A 26,216-nucleotide genomic window follows, 5' to 3' on the forward strand; every position below is an offset into this window, starting at 1 on the left:
TTTGAAATAATTTAGCTCAAAAAAAAAGAAATAATTTAGCTCTGAAGAACACATTTAATTTGGCTATGACTTCTCAGCAATCATTTTTTAAAGACTTTATTTATTTATTTATTTATTTATTTATTTATTTATTTAACAAAGAGAGAGCACAAGCAGGGGGAGTAGCAGGCAGAGACAGAGGGAGAAGCAGGCTCCCTGCTGAGCAAGGAGTCCAATGCTGGACTTGATCCCAGGACCTTGGGATCATGACTTGAGCTAAAAGCAGATGCTTAACCGACTAAGCCACCCAGGCACCCACTTCTCAGTAATCACTTAGTAGATACCAGAATTCTCATAAACTGAGAAAAATCAAACCTACAGATAGCTTTTAAATATAATGTATTTTATGAACAATAAATTTAGTAATTCATTAAATTAATATAAAATTATGTTTTGTGAATATTTAGTTCAGTATCTGCTACTTTCGTTTGTTTTTTTGTTTGTTTGTTTGTTTGTTTGTTTTTATTTTGGAGCCATCCATTTTTTTCTATCTCATTTTTTGTAAGCTCTTTAAAAACTCATAGGCCTCAAGCAGTGTAACTGTAGATCCTAACATAAAAAGTTACATTGCAGGGCACCTGGAAGGTTCAGTTGGTGGAGTGTATGACTCTTGACCTCAGGGTTATAAGTTTTAGCCCCACTTTTGGTGTAGAAGTTACCTAAAAATAAAATCTTTTTTAAAAATGACATTGCAAATTTCTAAAAGGGGCCAATAATATAGAAAGATTTTTTAAATAAAGCACAGCCACCAGCACTCTCGATAAATTGTAAACTGCGTCTGTGTTCCACTCCTCTTCTTCTCTCTGCACATGAGTGTAACATTGACCACCTGTAGGTCAATGGGTGTCCCTGGGAAAAGCAAGAGAAACAAAGTTGTATTGCTTCTCAAGGGTTGATTTCATGCAATGGCCTACTTTCCACTTTTTGGTGGAAGGATCATGTTGGGTCAGCACACACATTGGCACATGAACTTACTGTTGCTGAATAGACATCTGCTGAGATGGACATGCTAATGTATTTGTGTGGACACATGTCAGCAAGGCTCTGAAGATGTGGCACAGTGATGGAGATACAGGCCACCAAAAAAGCCCTGCAACTTGTCCCCATATCCTTTACTCCATCCAGTGTTGACTTTCTGCACCCAACCGAGTCCACTTTCTCTTTTGTGTTCTCATAAGGCCAAGGAATCGTCATTCGAAAGGCATCTTTGGCACAGAAAACAAGAGGAAAGAAACCCACCCCCATGCAGCCATCTGGGATTAGACAGGCTTTAGCATGCAGCCCCCAGATATACCGAGGCAGGATTTCTCAAAGCATCTCCAAATGTCAAGTGAAGGAATGAACTACAGCTCATCAATAGATGCTTTTTTCATTGAAGAGACATTTTAGGCAGCAGAAAAGGTCACTGCCTGCCCCTATCCTTCCCTTCTCACTCTTTTTTCTAATGGACCTTATTTTTTAGAGCACTTTTAGGTTCATGGCAAAATTAAGGGGAAGGTACAGAGACTTCCCATAGACCCGTTACCCCACACATGCATTTTGCCTTAAGATTCTTCTTCTTGCAGAAATGTTTCTCCTTTCATTTAGCATTTTGGTTTTGGGGCTTTTAGCCCCTTGTCCTTAGCATGGAATCTCTGAGGCTTCTTCCTTAGATCTTCACTCCAACAACTAAGTTTTCTCTACCAAAAGTTTCCCTCATTATTCTCTGAGTTAACAATGCATTTTCTTCTTATTGTATTTTATTTTATTTTTTATTATAAGAGTAATAACATGGGCCCAGGATATCCTGGTATTTAGCTATGACCAGATCCTCCATCCACCCAACCCACTTCCACTAACTACCCCCACCAATCATATACATTCACAAATATTTACCAGATTCCTCCTAGGTACTAGGGACCACACTAGGAATTGCATAAGACAAGAAGTAATGAGTTTAATTTGGAGCAGATAGGGGTTTTATTAAATAGAATTGATGTAATAACTATTTATGGCTTAGCCAATGTTTTTACAGGCAGCGCCCCATTTACTTCGTATGACAACCCTGTAAAGGGGCCCAGAACTACAAAGCCAATACCTACATGTGCCAGACACCTGCTCTTTGCCCCTCCACATCCACTTTTTCCACCCTGTCAGTGTCACAGCTGAATTTAATGTGACCAGCAGGGTTCTGTGCCCTGTGACTTTCATTGATTTTGGCCAGTGGGGAGTTTGGCAAGGGATCAGAAGAAGGCAAGGGACTGAGGTCAGGATATTTATTCCCCTGGTTTCTCTCCTTAAGAAGTTACCTCAGAAGGCTATGAATCTGGACCAAAGGTCATTGCTCTTTTCAAGGCAACCTTTCTACATAACTTTCCTTCCCAGTTCTGGTAACTTCTTCCCTTCAAGCTTAGAAGTGGTAACACCTCTAAATGCTGCTAGCCTCCTGTTCCTGCAACATTCTTGTGGTTCCTCTTTACCCAACCACACTTTTTAAATGAGTTCCTCTGTAAATAAAGCCTCTTAGATTGTTTTAATTTGATAGAGAGAGTGTAGATGTATCCAAATGTGCTGAATGTTAGCAGGTGATGGGTTTATGGGTATCTTTTATACTATTCTTTCACTTTTAAATTATCTGAATTATTTGAAATATCTTTTTTAAGATTTATTTTTTATTTAAATAATCTCTACAGCCAATGTAGGGCTCAAACTTAACCCCAAAATCAACTGTCTCATACTTTATTGACTGAGCCAGCCAAGCACCCCTTAGTTTTCTGACTTATCTTTTTTTTTAATTTATTTTTTATTGGTGTTCAATTTACCAACATACAGAATAACCCCCAGTGCCCGTCACCCATTCACTCCCACCCCCCACCCTCCTCCCCTTCTACCACCCCTAGTTCGTTTCCCAGAGTTAGCAGTCTTTACGTTCTGTCTCCCTTTCTGATATTTCCCACATGAATTATCTTTTTTTTAAATATTTATTTATTCATGAGAGACATAGAGAGAGAGACAGAGACACAGGCAGAGGGAGAAGCAGGCTCCATGCAGGTAGCCGGACATGGGACTGGATCCCAGGTCCCCAGGATCACTCCCTGGGCTGAAGGCAGCTCTAAACTGCTGAGGCACCAGGACTGCCCTTCTGAATTCTCTTAATTTGAGTGGTATAATTTGTTTATGTTGATCCCTGACTGATGTAGTAGCCAAGCCAGAATCCAAATCAGGAACTTTGTAACCAGACATAGGGTGACCAACTGTCCTGGTTTGTTGGGACTATCCCAGTGTTATCTCCCAAAATCCTGCATCCTGGGAAATCCCTCAATTTCAAGCACACTTTTCCACAACATCATGCATTTCTCCAAAAAAGAATCAAACTGATTGTGGTGCAGGAAAAGTCTAGACAAAATCCTGACAATCTCTTTCTGGTTAAATAATGAGCCTCCAGCCTAACTTCCCAGCCTGGACTAGAATGCGAAGAGAATAATTATTTACAAAATTCTTAGGTTGTTTTGATCGTATGTTAATAATACTAACTCAACCCTGAAAAAAATTATTGAAATATTAGAGACTTATGATTTCAAATTTAACATTTCACATTATACACACCTTTTTATAATAGTCAAGTAGGATAAGATAATCAACGAAGAACCTGCAAACATTAAAAAAGAGTCACATTAGGACAAAATTCTGTGCAGGAAGTTTAGGACAATTATAAATTCCAAGGAGAAATGGAATTATGCAAAACTTTCAACTATTAAAGAAATGTTTTAGTTTTAGGGTGCCAGTCAGTTAAGTGTCTGCTTTCAACTCAGGTCATGATCCTAGACTCCCTGCTGAACCGGGAGCCTGCTTCTCCCTCACCCTCTGCTCCTCCCCTGCTCATGCTCTCTCTCTCACTCACTTTCTCAAATAAATAAATAAAACCTTTTTTTTAAAGAATGAAGTAAAATGTGTCAGAGAGAACATAGTTTTTTAAAAAAATGCTTAAGAGCTACATAAGCAAGAACATTTGTATAGCCTGATGAAAATGTGATAATCAGAAGAATGACTTTTTGATCATCTGCTGCACATCAGACACAAATTTAAAATTTCAAAAATTTCCTTTTTCTCCCAACATTTTATTTTGAAATTTTCAAACATTCAAAAAAGTGGTAGACTAATACAAGAAACTCTACAAACTCTTCACCAGTTGATATTTGCCATTTTGCTCATTCTTTCCATATTGTGATATTTCTTCCCTAAATATTTCAATAATGCATTGCTTAAGAAAAGGACATCTTCTGTATAACCACAATAGCATTATCACATTTAAAAATTAGCAATAATTTTACATCATCCAGTATACAGTCCATATTCAAATTTCTCCAGTTGACCAAGAATACTTATGGTTGTGCTATTGTTGTTCTATTTTCATCCAAGATTCAATTAAATGTCATGCATTGCATTTGTTATAATGATCTACTACTCTCTTAAGTTAAAACAGTATTATTGCCTTTTTAATATATTATATTATATTAAGTTATATTAATTTTTGACAAGTCTAGACGAGTTATCCAGTTGTCTTAGAGAATGCTTCATATTTTGGATTTGTCTTATTGCTTCCTCATAACTTAGTTTCAAGTCAGACATTTTTGGCAAGTGTACATCATAGACAATGTTGTGTACCCCTTGTTGCATCACATCAGAAGGTGCAGAATGTCAGGGTGTCCCATTATTAGTGATGCTAAATTTCATTTCTGAACTCAAGTGATGACCCACAGTTCTCTCCACTCTAAAGGTACATGTTGCCCTTGGTAATTAGTAAGATTCTGAGGGGCAATACGTGGAGACCATAGAAATATGTTATTCTTCAACAATTGTATTCATCCATTCATAATCCTTACCCGAATCAAGATTAAATATAATTGCTATCTATCATTTCTTCTATCATTAATTTTATTTTTATCTTCATTCTAGTTATTAGTATAGACTCATGGAAATTTAAAAAATCAATGTGTTACCTAAACATGAAACCCAAAATGATAAAACTACGAGAAGAAGCACAGATAATCACAAATACTTGTGATATTAGATTTGGTAATAATTTCTTGGATATAGCATCAAAAGGACAAGCAACAAAAACAAAAATAGACAAATAGGACTATATCAAACTTTACAACTTCTGTGCATCAAAAAATACAGTCAATAGAGTGAAGAGGAAACTTACAGAATGTAAGAAGATATTCTCAATCATGTATCTGATAAGGGATTAATACTCAGAATTCGCAGAGAACTCCCATAACTAACAAAAAAATTCAAATTACCAATTAAAAATAAGGCAGAAGACTTAAATAGACATTTCTCCAAAGATAATTCTACAAATGGCCAACAAGTGCATGAAAAGATGCTCAGTGTTGCTAATCATCATAGAAATGTAAACCAGACTACAATGAGCTATCATCCTACACCCATTAGGATAACTACTATAAAAGAGAGAGAGAGAGAGAGAGAGAGGTAGCCTGGTTTTCTCAGCCAGTAGAGCACGAGGCTCTTGATCTCAGGGTTGTGAGTTCAAGCCCTGCATTGGGCATGGAATCTGAAGAAAGAAAGAAAGAAAGAAAGAAAGAAAGAAAGAAAGAAAGAAAGAAAGAAAGAAAGAAAGAAAGAAAGAAAGAAAGAAAGTAATAAGTATTGGCAAGAATTTGGAGAAATTGGAACCCTTGTGCACTGTTGATAGACATAAAATGGTGCAACTACTATGAAAAATAGTATGATACTTCCTCAAAATTTTAAAATAGAATTACCATAGGATCCAACAATTCCATTTCTGGTTATATATCCAAAAGAATTGAAAGCAAGGTCTCAAAGAGATATTTTCACATCTGTGTCCACAGCAGCATTGTTCACAACAGCCAAGAGGTAGAAGCAACAAAAATATCTATCAACAAATGAATGGATAAACAAAATGTAGTATATATGTATAATGGAATATTGTTCAGCCTATAAAAAGAGAAATTTACTCATCTTTACACTAATTATTTTTTATACAAATAGATTGCTGTATATATCTAATTACCATGTGGCACAACAACAAATATACACTTCCCTAAGAGGGGTAGACCAACCTTATTGTGGATTTTATTCTCAAATTCTGCATGTATGCATTCAGTCTTCATAGCTCAAATAGCGTTACTGCCTATTCACAATTTAAAATACCTAGGAAGGGGCAGCCTTGGTGGCTCAGCGGTTTAGGGCCGCCTTCAGCCCAAGGTGTGATCCTGGAGACCTGGGATTGAGTCCCACATCAGGCTCCCTGCATGGAGCCTGCTTCTCCCTCTGCCTGTGTCTCTGCCTCTCTCTCTCACTGTATCTCTCATGAATAAATAAATAAATAAATAAAATTTTAAAAATACCTAGGAAGAGTTTTGCTAATGAAGATCTAAAGTCCTACCCCTACAATTTTATAACATAAATAACATAATAACTATATGTATCAATGTAGCAAATAACAATTAAGAATAATATGTATTGAGCATAAATATGTGTCAAACACTGTGCTAAGCTCCCTACACATCTTTGATCATTTAATTGCCATAAAAGCCTGATTCACAGGTGTTATTACCATGCCCATTTCACAAATAAGGAAAGTGAGGTATAGAGCAGTTGGGTCACTTACTCAAGATCGTAAGTGGCAAAGTCAGACAGTATGACTCCACAGTTCCACAGTGGCAATGTTGCGTGATGAAAGTATTTTGATGGTGTTTGTTAACAAATGTTGCATGGCAGACATTGTCAATAAAAGTGCATTAAACCAATAGTCAATAGAAGCCAATATTATTTTTCTTATCAACAAGATTGTAACCCTCTTTGGGGATAGGGACCATATTGTACATTTCTTGCATCCCAACACTTAGCATAGTCAGTATGCATAACAGCTTCTGCTGCTCTGAAAATAATACCAAATTCAGTTGATGTCTCTAACCCAGTGACGTGGAAATAACCCTCTTCCTCACTGCCTAGCCCCACCCACGTCCCATGAATCACCTAAGTTGAGTCAATTCTACTACTGAAACAATTGGAATCCTTCATCTCCATCCTCCATCCTCATTGCTACTGCCCTAGACTGGATCTTGATCATCACTTGCCTGGCTCAGGGCAACATTCTCTTCACTGCCTGGGACACCCTTACAGATTCTTCAACATCCAGGTCTTCCTTGACTCTCTAGACAGTGTTAGTCACTCTTTACAAGCAGGGCTTACTCTGTTGTCCTATAATTACCTGTAAATACTTTTGTGGTCTGCAGTTAGACTGAGTTCTTCCAGCAAAGGTTTTATGCCTTTTCATGTCTCATCTCTTCTGCCTAGCAGAGAGTCTGGAAGACAACAAATGTCAGTGTTTGCTGAATTAATGATCTTCTGAAGGACTTTACTAAAATGTTTTATTTTTTTTACTAAAATGTTTTAAAATAAAAATCATGCAAAACGTAAAAATTTCAAGAAATATAGAAACTGCAAAATAAAGATAAATAAATCTCAATCCCAGTTCTTCCCAAAGATTTTTAAAATAAATTTATTTTTTATTGGTGTTCAATTTGTCAACACACAGAATAACACCCAGTGCTCATCCCGTCAAGTGCCCACCTCAGTGCCCGCCACCCAGTCACCCCCACCCCCCACCCACCTCCCCTTCCGCCACCCCTAGTTAAGATTTTGTTTATACACACACACACACACAATGGAATTACTCTGTATGTATGTATATATAAGCTTACTTTTGTTGCATACATCTGGGAGATGTTTTCTATAGAATTGATCTCACTGTTTTCAACCACTGCATAGTATTCCACCATATGTATATTTACTTAACCAGCCCCCTGCTGGTGGATATTTGGGCAATTTTCAATTCTTTGCTATAATCCTGTTCCATTGAACTTGTCTCGAGGTCCCGCGTTTAAGTCTTATTTTTTTAAAAAAACAATAACACATTCACATGGTTCAAAATCCAAATGTACAAGAGATTATAGAGTAAAAAGTCTCTTTTTCTTTCCTGTAATCCCCATTCCACACCCTTCCTGCACAACCACCAGGTCTCAGTTCCCCCTCCATAGAGGCAATTAATGTTACTTTCTTACCTATATCTGCATTGGTCATACATTTAAGAGACTATCCAAGAGCTAATTCCAAGTACCCAAATTGTTGGGTCAAACAGTATGTGATTTTGTTAGGCTTTTCATTGGTACTGCCAACTTGTTCTTCAAAAATTTGTACTTATATAATTTGTAAATATTAGTGATGAGTAAATATCAATCTGAGAATTAGTAATACTAATTAGGACTCAGTAAATACTAATTTACATTTCTGCCAGCAGCAAACAATATTTATTTCCCTACATCCTCACCAACACCAGCTATTTTCAAACCAGTAAATATTGGCCAATCTGATAGGTGATAAGGAATAGCTTTAGTATACAGTTCTTTAATTATGAGTGAAGATGAGGAGCTTTTCATATGCTTATTGCTGTTTGAATTTCTTTTCCTGTGAACTTCCTACTTGAGTCCTTTGCACATTTTTCTATTGGGCTGTTATATTTTTCTTAACAATTTGTACATTTTTCTGGCATAGTATCTATGTACAAATATTTTCCCTCTTAATATATTTATAATTAAAACCATATAACTCAAAATTTAAGGTTTCTATTCAGGTGTCCATTTTGTCTCCCCAGTTAGATTGTAAATTCTTTGAAAACAAGGACCAAGAATCTCCTCTAGTCCTAGATTGTATGGAAAATGCTAGTTGATCAGCTGCAACCTTCATTCTGGGCACCTGACACAGGCTGAGATCCTCTGGGGAAGAATTGTATCTTCTGTAGTTACAGAAGAAGATGAGATTTGCCTTCCCGGGTCAGCCCCTCCATCGATCCAGTCTAGCTTTCTATCTGACAACAGCAACAAGAAACATGTTGAAGGGAATCCAATTACCCTCTTTGACATCTGCTTCAAAAGGTTAGGAATTTATCCTATGTATCACCATTTGAGATCTCTCTTTCATCAATTCATCTAAACCCCTCCTGAACTTCAGCATATAGTCGCATTCCAGGTGCTACAGGCAATGAGTTCTTTTGTTTATAATGCAATATATCAACTTCTGGGTCAGGAGGGCTGTATTATATGTAAGCACATATCATTCTCCCACTTCACTCCAAATACCTATAAATAATAAATAAAAACAAGTTTAAAATATTAACACGGTGCTCCCTGTATTCATTCTAAAACTTTCTTCAAACTTTTCTTTGACTCTTTTTTGTATTACTCTTACACACAAATAATACTCTTTGTGTATTATTGCATACAGAAAAAGACAAAAATATATAAATACACAGTTTAATGAACTATGTTAAAGGGAATAGCTATGTACTCAAACCAGGTCAAGGAAGAACATTACCAGCATCTCCAAATCCCCTATGTGTCCGTCCCTTCCCTCCAAAGGGAAAGTAAACACTATCTGGACTTGAGATCATCACTATCTTGCATTTCTTTATGTTCTACCATCAATGGATATACTCCTATATGCTAAACTTCAGTTTGGGTTGGTTTTGAACTTTATGTAAGTGGACTCTCTGTGTTTTATTGTGTTTTTCATCAACATTAGGTTTTCATCAACATTAGGTTTTTTTAGGATTTATCCATGTTTGCTAAGAACAGTTTTATTTTTATTGTATTTTATTTTTAAAATTGTTTTCTGAGAACAGTTTTAGATCATTTCTTTTCTTTCTTGATAGTCTTCCATTATATGACTAGACCTTAATTACACGTTCTACTAATGATGGACATCTGGGTTGTTTATTACAAGCAATGCTGATTCTTGTAAATGTATCCTGGAACATGTGTGTACAAGTTTCCCTAGGGGTATACTCAGCAGTAAAATTGCTGAGTCATAGGGATGCATATCTTCAACTACATTGCCAAACATCTTTCCAAAGAGGTTATACTAATTGGCACCCCTAGCAACAGCACCTAAGAGTTCTCATTGCTCAATATGCTCCTAATACTTGGTATTGTCAGAGTTTTTATTTTTTTATTTTTATTTTTATCTTTTCTGTCAGAGTTTTTTAAAAACAACTTTGTTAAGATATAATTCACGTAACACACAATTCACCCTTTCAAAATGTAATTTGATCAGTTTTAATATATTCACAAAGTTGTGCTTCCAATATCGCAATCAATTTTTGGAGCATTCTCTCTTTGTTTTAAAGACTTTATTTATTTATTCATGAGAGACACACAGAGAGAGGCAGAGACATAGACAGAGGGAGAAGCAGATTCCCTGCAGGGAGCCCGATGTGAGACTCCATCCCAGGATCCCTGGATCATGACCTGAGTCAAAGGTAGACACTCAACCACTGAGCTATCCAGGCATCCCTGGAACATTTTCTAATGCATATGTCAAATCATTGAAATGTACTTTAAATATCTTACAATTTTATTTATCAGTTATAAAAAAGCTCTCAACAAAGCTGTAAAAAGAGAATCAATATTTTTATTTTTTTATTTCTTTAATTTTTAAAAAAGATTTTATTTATTTATTCATGAGAGACACAGAGAGGCAGAGACATAGGCAGAGAGAGACGCAAACTTCATGCAGGGAGCCCGATGTGGGACTCGATCCTGAGACTCCAGGATCACGCCCTGGGCAGAAGGCAAGCACTCAACTGCTGAGCCACCCAGGCGTCCCAAGAATCAATATTTTGAAATTTTTAAGGACATTTTAATTACCACCAGAACAAAAAACCCTATGTCCCTTAGATATCACTGTTCAATCTTCCAAACTCCACCCATTAGTCTACTTTTGGACTCTATAGATTCACCTGTTCCAGACATTTCATGTAAGTGAAATCATATGTTATGTGGACCTTTGTTGTTGGCATAACCTTGTGGTTGGCCTTTCCACTTGGCGTAATTTCTCAAAGTTCATCCATATTGTAGCATGTATTAGTATATTAGTATCTCATTTTTATTCCAAATAACAATCCATTGTATGCATATACCACATGCTATTTAGCCATTGATCAGTTGATGGGCATTAGGGTTCTTTCTCTTTGGGGACTATTATGAATATGCTACTATGGAACATTCAAGTACAAGATTTTGTGTGGACATGTGTTTTCATTTCCCTTGATTAATATACCAAGGAGTGGAGATCCTGATCACATGGTAACTCTACATTTTTCCAACTGTGGAACTACCAGCCTGTTTTCCAAAGAGGCTGCACCATTTTACATTCTCACCGGCAATGCATGATGGCTCCAGTTTCTCCACATCCTCTCCAATATTTGTTATTATCTTTTTTTTTATATAATAATCATTCTAGTGGATGTGATTTGGGATCTCCTTATAGTTTTGATTTGCATTTCCTTGTTGGCTGATGATGTTGAGCATCTTTTCATGTGCTTATTGGTCATTTGTATATCTTCTTTAGAGAAGTGTTTTTTCTATTGGCCATTTTTTTTTATTGGGCTGTCTTTTTATTACTAAGTTGTAAGATAGATATATCTCCCTTACCAGAATATGATTTGCAAAAAATTCCTCCCATACTGTGGTTGTCTTCACTTTCTTGTTAGTGTCTTTTGAACCACAAGTATTTTATTTTTATTATTTTTAAGATTTTATTTATTTATTCATGAGAGACACACAGAGAGAAAGAGAGAGAGAGAGAGGCAGAGACAGGCAGAGGGAGAAGCAGGCTCCATGCACCGGGAGCCCGACGTGGGATTCGATCCCGGGTCTCCAGGATCGCGCCCTGGGCCAAACGCAGGCGCTAAACCGCTGCGCCACCCAGGGATCCCCCACAAGTGTTTTAAATGTAATGTCGGGTTTGCCTATATTTTCTGTATACTGTTTATGATTTTTTGTGTTGTACTTAAGAAACCATTCGGCCTAATCCAAGCCCATGAAGTTTTACTTCTAAATTTTCTTCTAAAATTTTTATAGTTTCAACTCTTCCATTTAGATTTTTTATCTATTTTGAATTAATTTTTATATATCATGTGAGATATTAGTCTAATTTTATTCCATGTGGATATCTATTTACATGTAGATATTCAGTTGTTCTAATACCACCAGTTAAAATAATTCTTTTCCTATTGAGATGTCTTGACACTTGAGTCAAAAACAATTAACTGAAAATGTGAGAGCTTATTTGTAGAGTACTCTCAATTTGTTCCATTAATCTATATGTCTATCCTTATATCAATATCACACTGTCTTAATTGCTGCAGCTTTGTAGTAAATTTTGTACTGGGAAGTATTAGTCCTCCAACTTTGTCCTTCTTATTCAAAATTGTTTTGGCTATCATGGATCTTTTGCATTTTCATATGAATTTTAGGATCAGCTTGCCAATCTCTGCAATGTCAACTGGAATTTTGATGGTGATTGCATTGACTATGTATATCAATTTGGGGAATATTGCCATCTTAACAATACCAAATCTTTCCCATCATGAACATAAACTGTCTTCTTATTTATTTGGGTCTTTAATTTTTTTCAATAATTCTCTGTAATTTTTAGTTTACACATCTTGTACTGCATTTGTTAATTTAGTCTTAAGTATTTGTTCTTTTTTATTCTTTTGAAAATAGAATTGCTTTCTAAATTTCATTTTTTTGTTTATTGCTGCCATATAGAAACATAAATAACCATTGTACATTGATCTTGTATCCTACAACATTGTAGAATGAATTTATTGGTGGATTCCCTAGGATTTTCTATATATCTTATTCAAGAGTCACCTGTATATTCATAAGAGATATTGATCTGTAGTTTTCTTTTCTTGAGATGTCTTTGCCTGGTTTTTGTATCAGGATAATACTGACCTTATAAAATGAAGTGGTCCTTTCTCTTCTGTTTTTTGAAAGAGTTTGTGAAGAATTGGTATTAGTTTTTCTTTAAATGGTTGATAGTTGTCAGGTTTTTTTTTTTTTTAATTTCTCCCAGCTGGTGAATGTATATTGGTATGTCACGGTTGTTTAAATTTCCAGGGAGGCCTGGGTGGCTCAGTGGTTGAGCATCTGCCTTTGGCTCAGGGCATGATCCTGGAGTCCTGGGATTGAGTCCCACATCAGGCTTTCTGCATGGAGCCTGCTTCTCCCTCTGCTTATGTCTCTGTCTCTCCCCCCCTGTGTCTCTCATGAATAAATAAATGTATTTTTTAAAATTTCCATTTTTCTGATTACCTAACATTAAATACTTTTTAATATATTCATTGGGCTTTTGAATTTCCTTTTATTTAAGTGTTTTGATCATTGGAGAAGGCTGTTTTTCTTTTTCTTACTGATTTACAAAGGTTCTTTTTATGTTCTAGATACTTATCCCCTGTAAAATGTATGTGCTGCAATAAATACCTGCTTTTCTGTGACTTTTATTTTATTTTATTTTACCTTTATTTATTTATTTGAGAGAGACAGAGCATGAGCAGGAGGCGAGGGGCAGAGGAAGAGGGAGAAGCAGGCTCCCTGCTCAGCAGGGAGCCAGATAAAAGACTTGATCCCAGGACCTGGGGATCACAACCCAAGCTGAAGGCAAGAGTTTGACTAAGTCACCCAGGCACCCCCCCGCCTTTTTTAAAGACTCTTTATAAAGTCTTGATAAATAGAAATGTTTAATGTTTATGTAATCAAATATATGGTTTTTTCCTCACCATAAGGTCAAGAAATTTGTATGTCCTATGTAAAAAATCCATTCCTACTCCCAGATTATTAAAATATTCTCCTACAGTATCTCCTAAATTTTTCCTTTCACTTTAAAAACTTTTCCACTTGGAATGTTTTATTGTAAATGATGTTAGATAGGAATCCACCTTATTTTTTCCCCAAATGGGTATGTATTCACCCCCAGTACTCTTTACCAAATATACCATTCTTCCTCCACTACTCTGCAGAGCCAACTCTAGAACACATAAAGTATCCTTGAATGTTTCTTAATATATATTCAGTTCTAGTGATCCATCTGCCTATTTCTATTCCAGTACTACACTGCTTTCATTATTACAGCTTTACAATTATTCTCAATAAATTGTAAAATAAATGCTTCATATTTCTTTTCATGAGCCCCTTGACTCTTCTTGGCTCTTGTATTAACATAGACATCGTGGAACTGGCTTATCAAGTTTTACTAACAATTTGTTTGGATTGCATTGAAGCTACTGATGAACTTGAGGAGAAATGACATTTTATAATATTGAGTTTTCCAAACTACAAGCATAGGATATTTCTCCACTTTTTTCTCCACAATTAGGTATGCTCTAATATCTCATGCTAAAGATTTTTATTTTGGTAAAAGGATTGTATAGATATTTTTATGTTCTTCATATTTTTTGATATTATAAAATTATTCTTAAATTGTTTTCGTTTTCTGTGTGACAAGCAGTATAAAAACATAACTGATTTTTGCATCCAGTCAACTGACTAAACGTTCATTGATTCTTTTTTTTTTAAATAAATTTGATTTTATTTTTTTTTGAAATTTATTTTTTTTTAATTTTTATTTATTTATGATAGTCACAGAGAGAGAGAGAGAGAGAGAGAGAGGCAGAGTCACAGGCAGAGGGAGAAGCAGGCTCCATGCACCGGGAGCCCGACATGGGATTCAATCCCGGGTCTCCAGGATTGTGCCCTGGGCCAAAGGCAGGTGCCAAACCGCCGCGCCACCCAGGGATCCCACGTTCATTGATTCTAATCTTTGTTTTGTTTTGTTTTTTGCTTTTGGGTTTTTATTTATTTATTTTTTATTCTAATCTTTGAACTGTAAATTCCTATGGAATTTTTATGTGCACAATCAGATCATGTAAAATGATGGAAATTTTGTTTCAACTAAATAAGTTGAAATAATAAGTTGAAAATAAATAATTTTGCTTTTCCTGAACTACTGTGCTGATTCAGACTTCTAGTATAATGTTGAATAAAGCAATGATAGTGGATTCTAGTTTCATTAAGTGTGTAGCTTGCTGAGGATTTGTTTTTTATTTGTTTATTTTGCTCCATTAGTTTTGTTTTGTAGGTAGCTTTTTACAAAATTAAAAAAGATATATCCTTCTATTCCTATTTGGCTGTGAATTTTTTTAAGATTTTATTATTTATTAATGAGAAAAGCAGAAAGAAACGTAGAGAGATAGGCAGAGGGAGAAGCAGACTCCCTGCAGGGAGCCTGATGTGGGACTCCATCCCAGGACCCTGGAATCACGACCTGAGCCAAAGATGACCACTCAACCACTGAGCCACCCAGCTGCCACTTTGGCTATGGTTCTTATCATGAATGGACACTAAATTTAATAAAATGCCTTTTCTCCATCTCTTAAAATGATTACAAATGTTTCTCCTTTAATCTGTTCTTGTGGTAATTTACATTGTTTCTCTAATATTTCTCCAACCCTAGATTCCCAGAATAAAGCAATCTAGTGCTAATATATTATCCTTTTTGTACACTGCTAGATTCTATTAACATTTTGTTTAGAATTTTTGTACCTGTGTAAGATTGGCCTATAATTTTCTTTTTGCATACTTATCAGATTTTGATATTGAGATTATGACAGCTTCAGAAATGAATTAGAAGGAAACTCTTTTTATGTTTTCTAAAAAGTTTGTGTAAGACTTCAATCATTTATTCCTTGAATATCGGATTGAACTTTCCAGTGAAGCCAGCAGGGCCTGGGATTATGCTTGTAGGAAGATTTTTAACTACTAATTCAATCGTTCCAGTCGTTTATACAAATTTTCAGGTTTGCTTTCTCTTACAGAGTCAATGTTCATATTGAACATTATTGAGATATAGTTTACGTAGCATCAAATTCAAGCATCTTAAGTTTATAATTTAATAGTTTAGTACATTTGCAGAGTTGTGCAACTATAACCACAATCTTGTTTTAGAACCCAAACTCAGTTTTGGTAAAGTGTCTTTTTTTAAGAATTCATCCATTTGACCCAAGTGTTTTGGCATAAGGTTGTTCACGGTACCTTATTATATTGCTAGTTTTTATACTGTTATATCTCCTTTCCACTTCTGCATTTTTTTACTATGTTTCTTTATTCCTCAATCAGTCTCACCAAAGGTTTGCCAAATTTATTAATCTTTTTGGGGGGAACAGTAGTATCTGGCCTTATCAAACCTCTCTGCTGTGGATTCATTTTTCATTACACTAATCTTTGCTTTTGTCGTAACTAATTTGTTTTTTACTCTCTAAAGTTCATTTTATTATTATATTCTAATAGCTAAGATGGATGCTTAGCTCATTTATTTTCAGTCTTTTTTTTTTTTTTTATAATGTAACTAACTATTAAGTGTTGTAGGGGAGCCTGGCTGGCTCAGTTGGTGGAACATGCAACTCTTGATATCAGAGTTGTGAGTTCCAGCTCCAAGTTGGGGTAGAGATTATTTAAAAATAAAATCTACCAAAAAAAGAGTTGTAAATGTCCACTAAGTATAATTTTAGCTGTAACAATGAACTTTGAAATGCACTATTTTTATTACTGTTCAATTAAAAATATTTCAAAATTTCTGTTATGATTTCTTTTTAAATTCATGGTTATTTAATGGGACATTTCTTAATTTCCAAGTTTATGGAGATTACTTTGTTATATTTCTATTATTGCTTTCTAGCTTACTCATATTTTATTCAAATAATAAGAATTTCATATTCAATACTTTAAAATATTTTCACTTGTGGCCCAGAACATTGTCAACTCTAAAAGTATGTGCACTCAAAATATTTTTTTATTTTGAAATTATCGGAAACATTGTTCTAAATATTTACATTAGTTCTCTTTCATTAATCATGATGTTCTAATCTTTATCATTAGTGATTCTTTTGCTGCTGCTTCTATATATTATTGAGAGATAAGGTTTTTTTTAATCATCCAGGATAATTGTAGGTTGGTTATTTCTCTTATGATTCTGTCAAATGATCTTTCATTAAGTTTTATGAATGGTTATTAGGTAAATACAAATTTAGAAATTAATCAACCTTTCTGATAAATTGACCTTTTATCATTTTGATGTGACCCTCTTTATGTCTAATATTCCTTTTTGCCTTAAAGTCCTTTTATTATTTATTTTTATTTTACAAATATTATTTTACAAATATTCTTTTTGGTACAGTTCTATGAGTTTTGACAAATGCATGGGGTTGTGTAACCACCACCACAATTGAGGTATGAAACAATTCTTTCAGCCTCCAAAATGATTTTGTACTGTTCCTCTGTATACACCTCCACTACTGATTCCTGGTAAAAAGATTTGTTTTCCATCACTATAGTTTTGCCTTTTCCAAAATATCACGTAAAATGAACTGTGATGTATACAGCCTTTTGTGTCTGGTTTCTTTCAATGAGCATGCATTCAGGATTCATCCTTATTATTGCATATATAAATAATTTATTTATTTTGTTGCTAGGTGGTATTCCATTGTATGCTTTTTTTAAAAATTATTATTAAAGATTTTATTTATTTATTTATGAGAGACACAGAGAGAAAGGCAGAGACCCAGGAAGAGAGAGAAGCAGTCTCCCTATGGGGAGCCTGATGCGGTACTCGATCCCAGGGCCCCGGGATCACAACCTGAGCCAAGGTAGACGCTCAACCACTGAGCCACCCAGGTACCCCTCCATTGTATACTTGCAGTGAAGTTTGCTTATCCAATCACCAATTGATAAACACTGGGGTTTATTACAGTTTTATTGATGGTTAAAAACAAAAAGGTATAAACATTCACATACAAATTTTCATGAAAACAAAATTTTTTCTTCCTCTAAGGGATGGCCTTGCTAGGTGATATAGTACATGTACATTGAACTCTGTAAGAAGCTGTCAAACTATTTTCCAAAGTGGCTGCACCTTTTTGCATTGCCACCAGCAATGAATGAGAGTTCTGATTGCTGTGCATTGTTGCCAGCTCTTGTATTATCAGGCTTTTGTTTGTTTTGTTTTAACCATTTTATTAAGTATGTAGTAGTATCTCATTGGGTTTTTAATTCAAATTTCTCTAATGATTAATGCTGCTGAACAACTTTGCATGTGTGTCTACTGTATCTTTGGTGAAAGTGTTCAAACCTTTCCACATTTAAAATTTTTGGTTAGTGTTTGTTGTTAGGTTTTCAGAGTTCCATGTACAGGTCTTTTGCCATATAAGGTTATTTGCAAGTATCTTCCACTTTGTGACTTGTCTTTTCATTCCTTTAACAATGTCTTTCACAGATCAATAGTTTTTAATTTTATTGAAGTCTCTTTCTTTTCTTTTTTTTTTAAGATTTTATTTATTCATGAGAGACACAGAGAGAGAGGCAGAGACACAGGCAGAGGGAGAAGCAGGCTCCATTCCTTGCAAGGAGCCTGACCCGGAACTCCATCCCAAGTCTCCAGGACCACACCCTGGGCTGAAGGCGGTGCTAAACCACTGAGCCCCCTGGGCTGCCCTTTTTTTATTTTATAGATCATGCTTTTGGTGCTATGTCCTAAACTTTCTCAAACTCAAAGACAAAAATTTTTTCTCATATGTTTTCTTTGGGAAGTTTTATAGTTTTATGCCTTACGCTTAAGTCTATAATATATTTTGAATCAATTTTTATATAGTATCTAAGATATGGGCCAAGGGTTTTGGGGAGTTTGTTTGTTTGGGGCACAGGTTGCATATAACTGTCCAATTTCTCCAGTATCATTTGTTGAAAAGATTAGTCTTTCTTCCTTGAACTGCCTTTAACTTTGTTAAAAATCAATTGACTGTATTTGGTGAGTCTATTTCATGCTTGTATGGATACATAGTTTATTCTTTCACCTATACCATATTGTCTTCATTACTGTAGCTTTATAGTAATTTTTGAAGTCAAGCAATACAAATCCTCCAACTTTTCTTCCTTTTCAAAATTGTTTTGACTATCCTATTTCCTACACTTTTCTATGTAAATTTTAGATTCAATTCGTCTATCTACAAAAACTCCAGCTAAGATTTTGATTGGGGTTGCACTGAATGTACAAATCAAATTGCGTGAAATCTTAATGAATTTAAGTACTCCAATATATTTTTTAAGATTTCATTTATTCATTTGAGAGAAAGAGCATACAAGCATATGGGAGAGGAGGAGCAGACTCCCCACGGGGCAGGGAGCCCGATGTGGGCTCCATCCCAGGACCTCTGAATCATGACCCAAGCTGAAGGTAGATGTTTAATTGACTGAGCCACCCAGGCGCCCCAAGGGCATCTCGCCTCCCCATTGGGGAATCAAACCCCAGTCTCCTATGTGATATGCGGGGATACTCACCACTATACTGATGAGGACGACTGAGTCCTAATTGGTGAACAAAGAATATGCCTCCATTTATTTAGGTTTTCTTTGATATCTTTCTTAAAGTTTATTTTTCCTGGTAGAAATATAGCTACACCAGCTTCCTTTTGGTCAATATTTGCATGGTGTATTTTTCCTGCCTCTGGCCGCTCAGAGATGTCCACATCCTAATCCCCAGAACCTGTGCATATGATAGGTTACATGGCAAAGGGAATTAAGGTTGCAAATGGAATTAAGATGACCAGGCTAATCAGCTGACCTTAAAATAGAGACACTATCCCAGATTATCTGAATGAGCCTGCTGTAATCAAGAAGGTTGTTCAAAGTAGCATAGAGAGGCAGATGAGGAGAGTGGTCAGAGTGGTGCAATGTAAGAAGGACTCAGCCCAATATTGCTGGCCTTGAAAGACAAAGACAGGGGGCCATGAGCCAAGGGACATGGGCAGACTTTAGAAATCAGAAAAAGCAAACAAATGGATTCTCACCTAGAGCCTCCAGAAGGAACACAATTCCAACAACACCTTGACTTTAGCAGAGTGAGATATCACCGTTATTATTTAAGCCTCTAAATTTGTGGTGATGTGTTACAGCAGAAATAGAAAAGTAATACACTGCCCCTTCTCTCATACTTTTATTATTTTATGCTTAGTCTCTTGTAAACACATATGATTTAATTTTGCTTAGTTTGACAATCTTTGTTTTGTAACTGGAACATACAGTCCACTTATATTTAATGCAATTGCTTGTATACATTTGCATTTTAATCCAGTACCTTATGCTATGCTTTCTAATTATACCATTTATTCTCTATTTCTTTCTCTTTTTTTCCCATCTATTTTCTTTTCCCTTTCCTTGCCTCTTTTCACTTGATTATGTTTTATCATTCTCTCTTTCCCTCTGTGGATTTTTATGTTATATATTCTGATCCTATTATTTTAATGAATACCTAAAAATTAAAACATACATAATTAACTTCCCAATGCTAAAATTAGTCAATATGTATTCTTTCTCTGGACAAAAAGCCTTTAGAACACGTTAACTCATTTATCCCTGTCCAACACATTTGCTCTTATTGTCATGTATTTTAATTTTACCTTAAACCTCACAAGGCATTATTATTGTTCTATCTTATTTGTGTTAATTAAGATTTTACCTAGATATTTACCACTTTTTCACTTATTCATTTCTTAATTTGGTATCACACTATTTCTGTTGAAAATGCATCTTTTGGAATTTGCTTTATTGAGCTTCTGACACAGCAAACTCTCTCACTTTGTGTTTTTCTCTATGAAAAATCTCTATTTCACCCTCATTCTTTTTTATTAAAGATTTTTTATTTATTTATTTGAGACAGACAGAGAATGAGTAGGTAGAGGGGCAGAGAGAAAGAGAGAAGCAGACCCCTTGCTGAGCAGTGAGCCCAACACAGGGCTTGATCCCAGCACCCTTAATCATGACTTGAGCTTAACTGACTAAGCCATGCAGGCGCCCCTCATCCTCATTCTTGAAATATATCTTTATTGTATATAAAGTGGGATTTTTCTTTTAATGACTCGACAATATCATTCCATCATCTTTTGGATTCCATTGTTACTATTGAGAAATTAGCTGTAAGTCTTGCTGTCATACCTTTGAAGATCCTTTTCTTGGGTAGTTTTTCAGATCTTTCTTAGTTTTTGGTCTTCTAATCTCAATATGAACTTTAAAAAAAGATTTACTGATTTATTTTAGAGAGAGAGAGAGCACACCAGCAAGTAGGGGAAGGGGCAGTGGGAGAGGAAGAAAGAATTCCAAGCACACTCCCTGACAAGCATGGAGCTCATGTGAGGCTCAATCCCACTACTCTGAGACCATAACCTGAGCTGAAACCAAGAGTCGGCCACTTAACCAACCACTTAACCTAAGCATGTAGGTACCCCTAAACATGGACTTTTTTAAAAAATTGAACCTGCTTGTGATTCTTAAGGCTTTACATCTCTGGGTTGCTATCTCTAAATCATTTCTAAAAATTTCCTTTTTTTTTTTTTTAAGATTTAACTATTTATTCATGAGAGCACAGAGAGAGAGAGAGAGAGAGAGGCAGAGACACAGGCAGAGGGAGAAGCGGGTTCCACACAGGGAGCCCCATGCAGAACTCGATCCCAGGATTCCAGGACCACACCCTGGGCCGAATGCAGATGGTAAACCACTGAGCCACCCAGGGATCCCCAATTTCTACAAATTTCTAGAAAATTCTTAGCCCTTCTCTCATCAAATATTGCTGTTGCTCTCTTTTCTCTTCTTATGAAATTTTGATTAAATATATGTTAGACTTTTTTTACTCTTTTATCTTTTTTCTTCTTTTTAAAGATTTTATTTATTTGTTCATAAGAGACACACAGAGAGAGGCAGAGACATAGGCAGAGGGAGAAGCAGTCTCCTTACAGGGAGCCTAATGCAGGATTCAATCCCTGGTGTTGGGATCACACCTTGACCCAAAGGCAGACACTCAACTGCTGAGCCACCCAGGCATCCCTTAATATTTTTTTTCTGTGTTTTTTATCCTTTTGTTTCTCTGTGCTACCTTTTGGAAAATTTCTCAGACCTTTCTTCAAGATGATTTATTCTCTCTTCAGCTATGTGTAATCTGGTGGTGAAACCATCCACTGAACTTTTAATTTCAGTTATTATATATTTTACTTCCAGATGCTCTATTTTGTTCTTTTTTTATCAAATTATCTTTGTTGTTGCTGTTTATTTTCATTTCCCTATATCTTTTATCTATTTAAATATAATAAGTACAGTTGTTCAATTGTGCTTGACAATTCCAATAGCTTATGCCTTTGTGAGGTTAGTCCTGTTGTTTCCTCTGGTTCTCAGTCACAGTTTTATTCTCCTTTTGCATTTGTTATCTATGTATGCTACTACTGTACTAGAAATAATTATTTATAGGAAGTATTTGAGGCCTCAGGTGAAGCTTCTTTTTCCAGAGAGGATTTGCATTTGCTCCTCTCTGGTGTAGAGACACCACCAGTTCCAACACTGCCCAAAGTTTCCTAAACCCCCAAGATGGTATGAACTTGAGGGGTAAATCCCTTTGAGGGTCAGATCACCCTTACCCTAAAGATATGGCACTTTGAATTTGAGATTATGACCATCATTCAAAATATCCTTCAGTAGGAACTTTTCTTCTTAAAGTATCAGACATGTCAGTATTCCATGTGGATAAATGTCTAGAAATGTCTAGCTTTAAACAAGGATTAAACAGTAATGTCTTTTTTTTTAATAACATTCCCTGTGATATTAAGAAGCGGTCCCTCGAAGTCAAAGCAACATGTTATGTCAGTTTCCTTGGGAAACAGTTTATATATATATTTTAAAAAAGCATATAAGTCAAGAGATATTTATTGAGTGTCTGCCATGAATCAGATATTGTGGTGGTAGGAATACAATTGTGAGAAATACAGAAACCAGCCTTCTAATGACTACTTAATTTCTTTCCTGGGTATAACTGGCAGGTTAAAAAAAAATAAAAATAACTGGCAGGTTAAAGATTATTTTATTATTTTGATTGATAACTTTAAGATAAAATAAATCATTGTGTTTCCACTATTTTCCGTTTGCTACTATTCCTCAGAGGCCTCAAAGTCTATGTGGGGAGAAAACACGAAAAAGTCTGTGTAATTCAATTCTTTTTTTTTTTTTAAGTTTTATTTATTTCAGTAATCTCTACATTCAATGTGGGGCTTGAACTCATGACCCTAAGATCAAAAATTGGATGCTCTTCCAACTGAGCCAGCCAGGTGCCCCCTGAGTAATTCAATTCTACAGTTATTTATATGGAAATTATTCTACCAGGAATACATAGGAACTAATGGTCATTGGGTTCTTAATTGCTAGGTGCCCAGTACTCTCCATTTATTTTTTCCTTCAAACCTATGAGACAGGCATTATTATCCCCACTTTACAACTGAAGAAACTGAAGTAGGAAGACATTCACTTTCCTGAAGTCACATTGTATAATAGGCAACTTCTAAAATGCTCCCAAAGATCCCTGCCTCCTGGTATCTGCACCATACTATGTATTATCCCCTCTCCTTGAAAGCAGGCTGAAACTAGTGACTCACTTTAATCAACAGAATAAAGCAAAAATGGGGGGATGTCCCTTCTGAGATTAGGTTATGAAAGATTAAACTTTCAACTCACTGTCTGTATTTCCCTCTAGCTCTTCTCACTTTTCAATCTAATGAAGAAAGCTACCATGTCATGAGTTCTCCTATGGAGAGGCCCATGTAAAGAAACAGGCCTTCAGTGCAACAGCCCATGAGGAACTGAGGTCTGCCAACAACAATGAACATGAGCGTAAGAGCAAGTCCTCCCCTAATCATGCTTTCAGATGAGATTGTAGTCCCAGCAGTCACTTTGAGTGCAGTGTCCTGAGAGACCCTGAGCCAGAAAGTCCAACGACATCATGGCCAGATTCCTGACCCATGGAAACTGCAAGATAATAAGTGTTGTTGTTTGGAGCCACTAAGCTTTGGAGTAAAGTGTTACACAATAGATAACAAATATATACTGTGAATAGGAGGCAGTCTGATATTTGATAGGTCTATCTGAGACCACACTGTCTTCCTGGGCATGTTTATATACTAACAGATAAATCAATTCTCAGAGGATTTGAAGAGAAATTTCAAGAGGAGGCCAGACAAAAGTAAAACTGAAGCTACAAAAGTAGAACTAAACTCTTTCTTAAAGTTCATTGAATTCAATGCTTTCATTTTACAGTTAAGGAAGCTGAGGGACTGAGACTTGCCCAGTGCCCCATGGACATTTATGTACGGCTGGAGCTAGAACCTAGTTCATTTCCTCATCCAAAAGACTTTACAGTACTTTATCTTCACTTCCCTTGCTATTTGAGGTAGGGAAAATGCCTTCTTGGGTTTTGCTCACTAATGTGTTTTGTATAAATTGCCTATATATGTTATGAAGTAATGGATATTTGCTGCAAGAGTATAAGACCAACAGCAATTGGCTGATCACAATGAAGAGAAATTGCTTGAGTCCCCTTATTCCCTTTGTTTTCCATCTTTTGCCCAAGCAGAAAGAAATGGACATTGACTCTTCAACAAATGTTAGGCAAATTGGACAGCCACATGCAGAAGAATGAAACTGGACCAGGGTCTTACACTATACACACAAAAAAGCCTCAAAGTGGATGAAAGATCTAAATGTGAGACAGGAATCCATCAAAATTGGGCAGCCCCTGTGGCGCAGCAGTTTAGTGCCACCTGCAGCTCAGGGCATGATCCTGGAGACCCTGGATCAAGTCCCACGTCAGGCTCTCTGCATGGAGCCTGCTTCTCCCTCTGCCTGTGTCTCTGCCTCTCATTCTCTCTCTGTGTCTCTATGAATAAATAAATAAAAAATCTTTTTTATTTTTTTTAAAGATTTTATTTATTTATTCATGATAGTCACAGAGAGAGAGAGAGAGAGAGAGAGAGAGAGAGGCAGAGCGAGAAGCAGGCTCCATGCACCGGGAGCCCGACGTGGGATTCGATCCCGGGTCTCCAGGATCACGCCCTGGGCCAAAGGCAGGCGCCAAACCGCTGCGCCACCCAGGGATCCCAAAAATCTTTTTTTAAAAAAGGAATCTATCAAAATCCTAGAGACGAATGCAGGCAGTAACCTCTTTGACCTCAGCCACAGCAACTTCTTGCTAGACATGTCTCTAAAAGAAAAAGAAACAAAAACAAAAATGAACTATTAGGACTTCATCAAGATAACAAGCTTTTGCACAGCAAAGGAAACAGTCAATAAAGTTAAAAGGCAACCTACAGAATGAGAGAAGATATTTACAAATGTCTTATCAGATAAAGGGCTAGTATCCAAAATCTATAAAGAACTTTTCAAACTCAACACATAAAAAAAAAAAACCCAGTCAAGAAATGAGCAGAAGACATGAACAGACATTTCTCCAAAGAAGACATACAAATCGCCAACAGACATATGAAAAGATGTTCAACATCATCAGGGAAATATAAATCAAAATCACAATGAGATTCCACCTCACACCGGTTAGAATGGCTAAAATGAACAACACAAGAAACAACAGATGTTGGTGAGGCTGCAGAGAAAGGGGAACCCTCTTACATTGTTGGAAGGAATGCAAACTGGTGCGGCCACTCTGGAAAACAGTGTGGAGGTTCCTCAAGAAGTTAAAAATAGACCTGCCTTACCACTCAGCAATTGCACTATGAGGTATTTATCCAAAGGATACAAACACAGTGATTCAAAGGAGCTCATGCACTCCAACGTTTATAGCAGCAATGTCCACACAATAGCCAAACCATAGAAAGAGCCCAAATGTCCATCAACAGATGAATGGATAAAGAGATGTGGTATACACACACACACACACACACACACACACACACACACACACACAATGGGATATTAGTCATCAACAAGAATGAAATCTTGCCATTTGCAACCACATGGATGGAACTAAAGGATATTATGCTGAGTGAAATAAGTCAGTCAGAGAAACACAAACACCATATGATTTCAGTTATATGTGAAATTTAAGAAATAAAACAAATGAGCATATGAGAAGGGAAGGAAAAATAAAATAAGATAAAAATAGAGTGGGAAGCAAACCATAAGACACACTGAACTCTAGGAAACAAACTGAGGATTGCTGGAAGGAAAGTGGGGGGATAGGGTAAGTGGGTGATGGGCATAAAGGAGGGCACTAAGAGGTGTTATGTGCAACTGATGAATCACTAAACTCTACCCTGGTAACTAATAATATAGTGTATGTTAACTAAATTGAATTTAAATAAACAATTTTTTTTAAAAAGAAATGACATTGGATGGAATTAGGAGGAGCCCTGGATAATGGGTTATCTGGATGCT

At 36.0% G+C, this 26,216-nt stretch overlaps 1 long non-coding RNA gene across 1 annotated transcript; it reads right to left on the bottom strand.

The window, feature by feature from the left end:
* Positions 1-157: 157 nt before the first annotated feature.
* LOC140616475 (uncharacterized) lies at positions 158-7,489 on the bottom strand. Its single transcript, XR_012016945.1, has 4 exons — positions 7,277-7,489; positions 5,802-5,935; positions 3,625-3,667; positions 158-888 (listed from the first exon to the last, which is right to left on the bottom strand). It is a non-coding gene; the product is annotated as an uncharacterized lncRNA (long non-coding RNA).
* Between the last annotated feature and the right edge of the window lie 18,727 nt (positions 7,490-26,216).

Source organism: Canis lupus, chromosome 24 (genome assembly GCF_048164855.1).
Source record: "Canis lupus baileyi chromosome 24, mCanLup2.hap1, whole genome shotgun sequence".
NCBI classification, from domain to species: domain Eukaryota; kingdom Metazoa; phylum Chordata; class Mammalia; order Carnivora; family Canidae; genus Canis; species Canis lupus.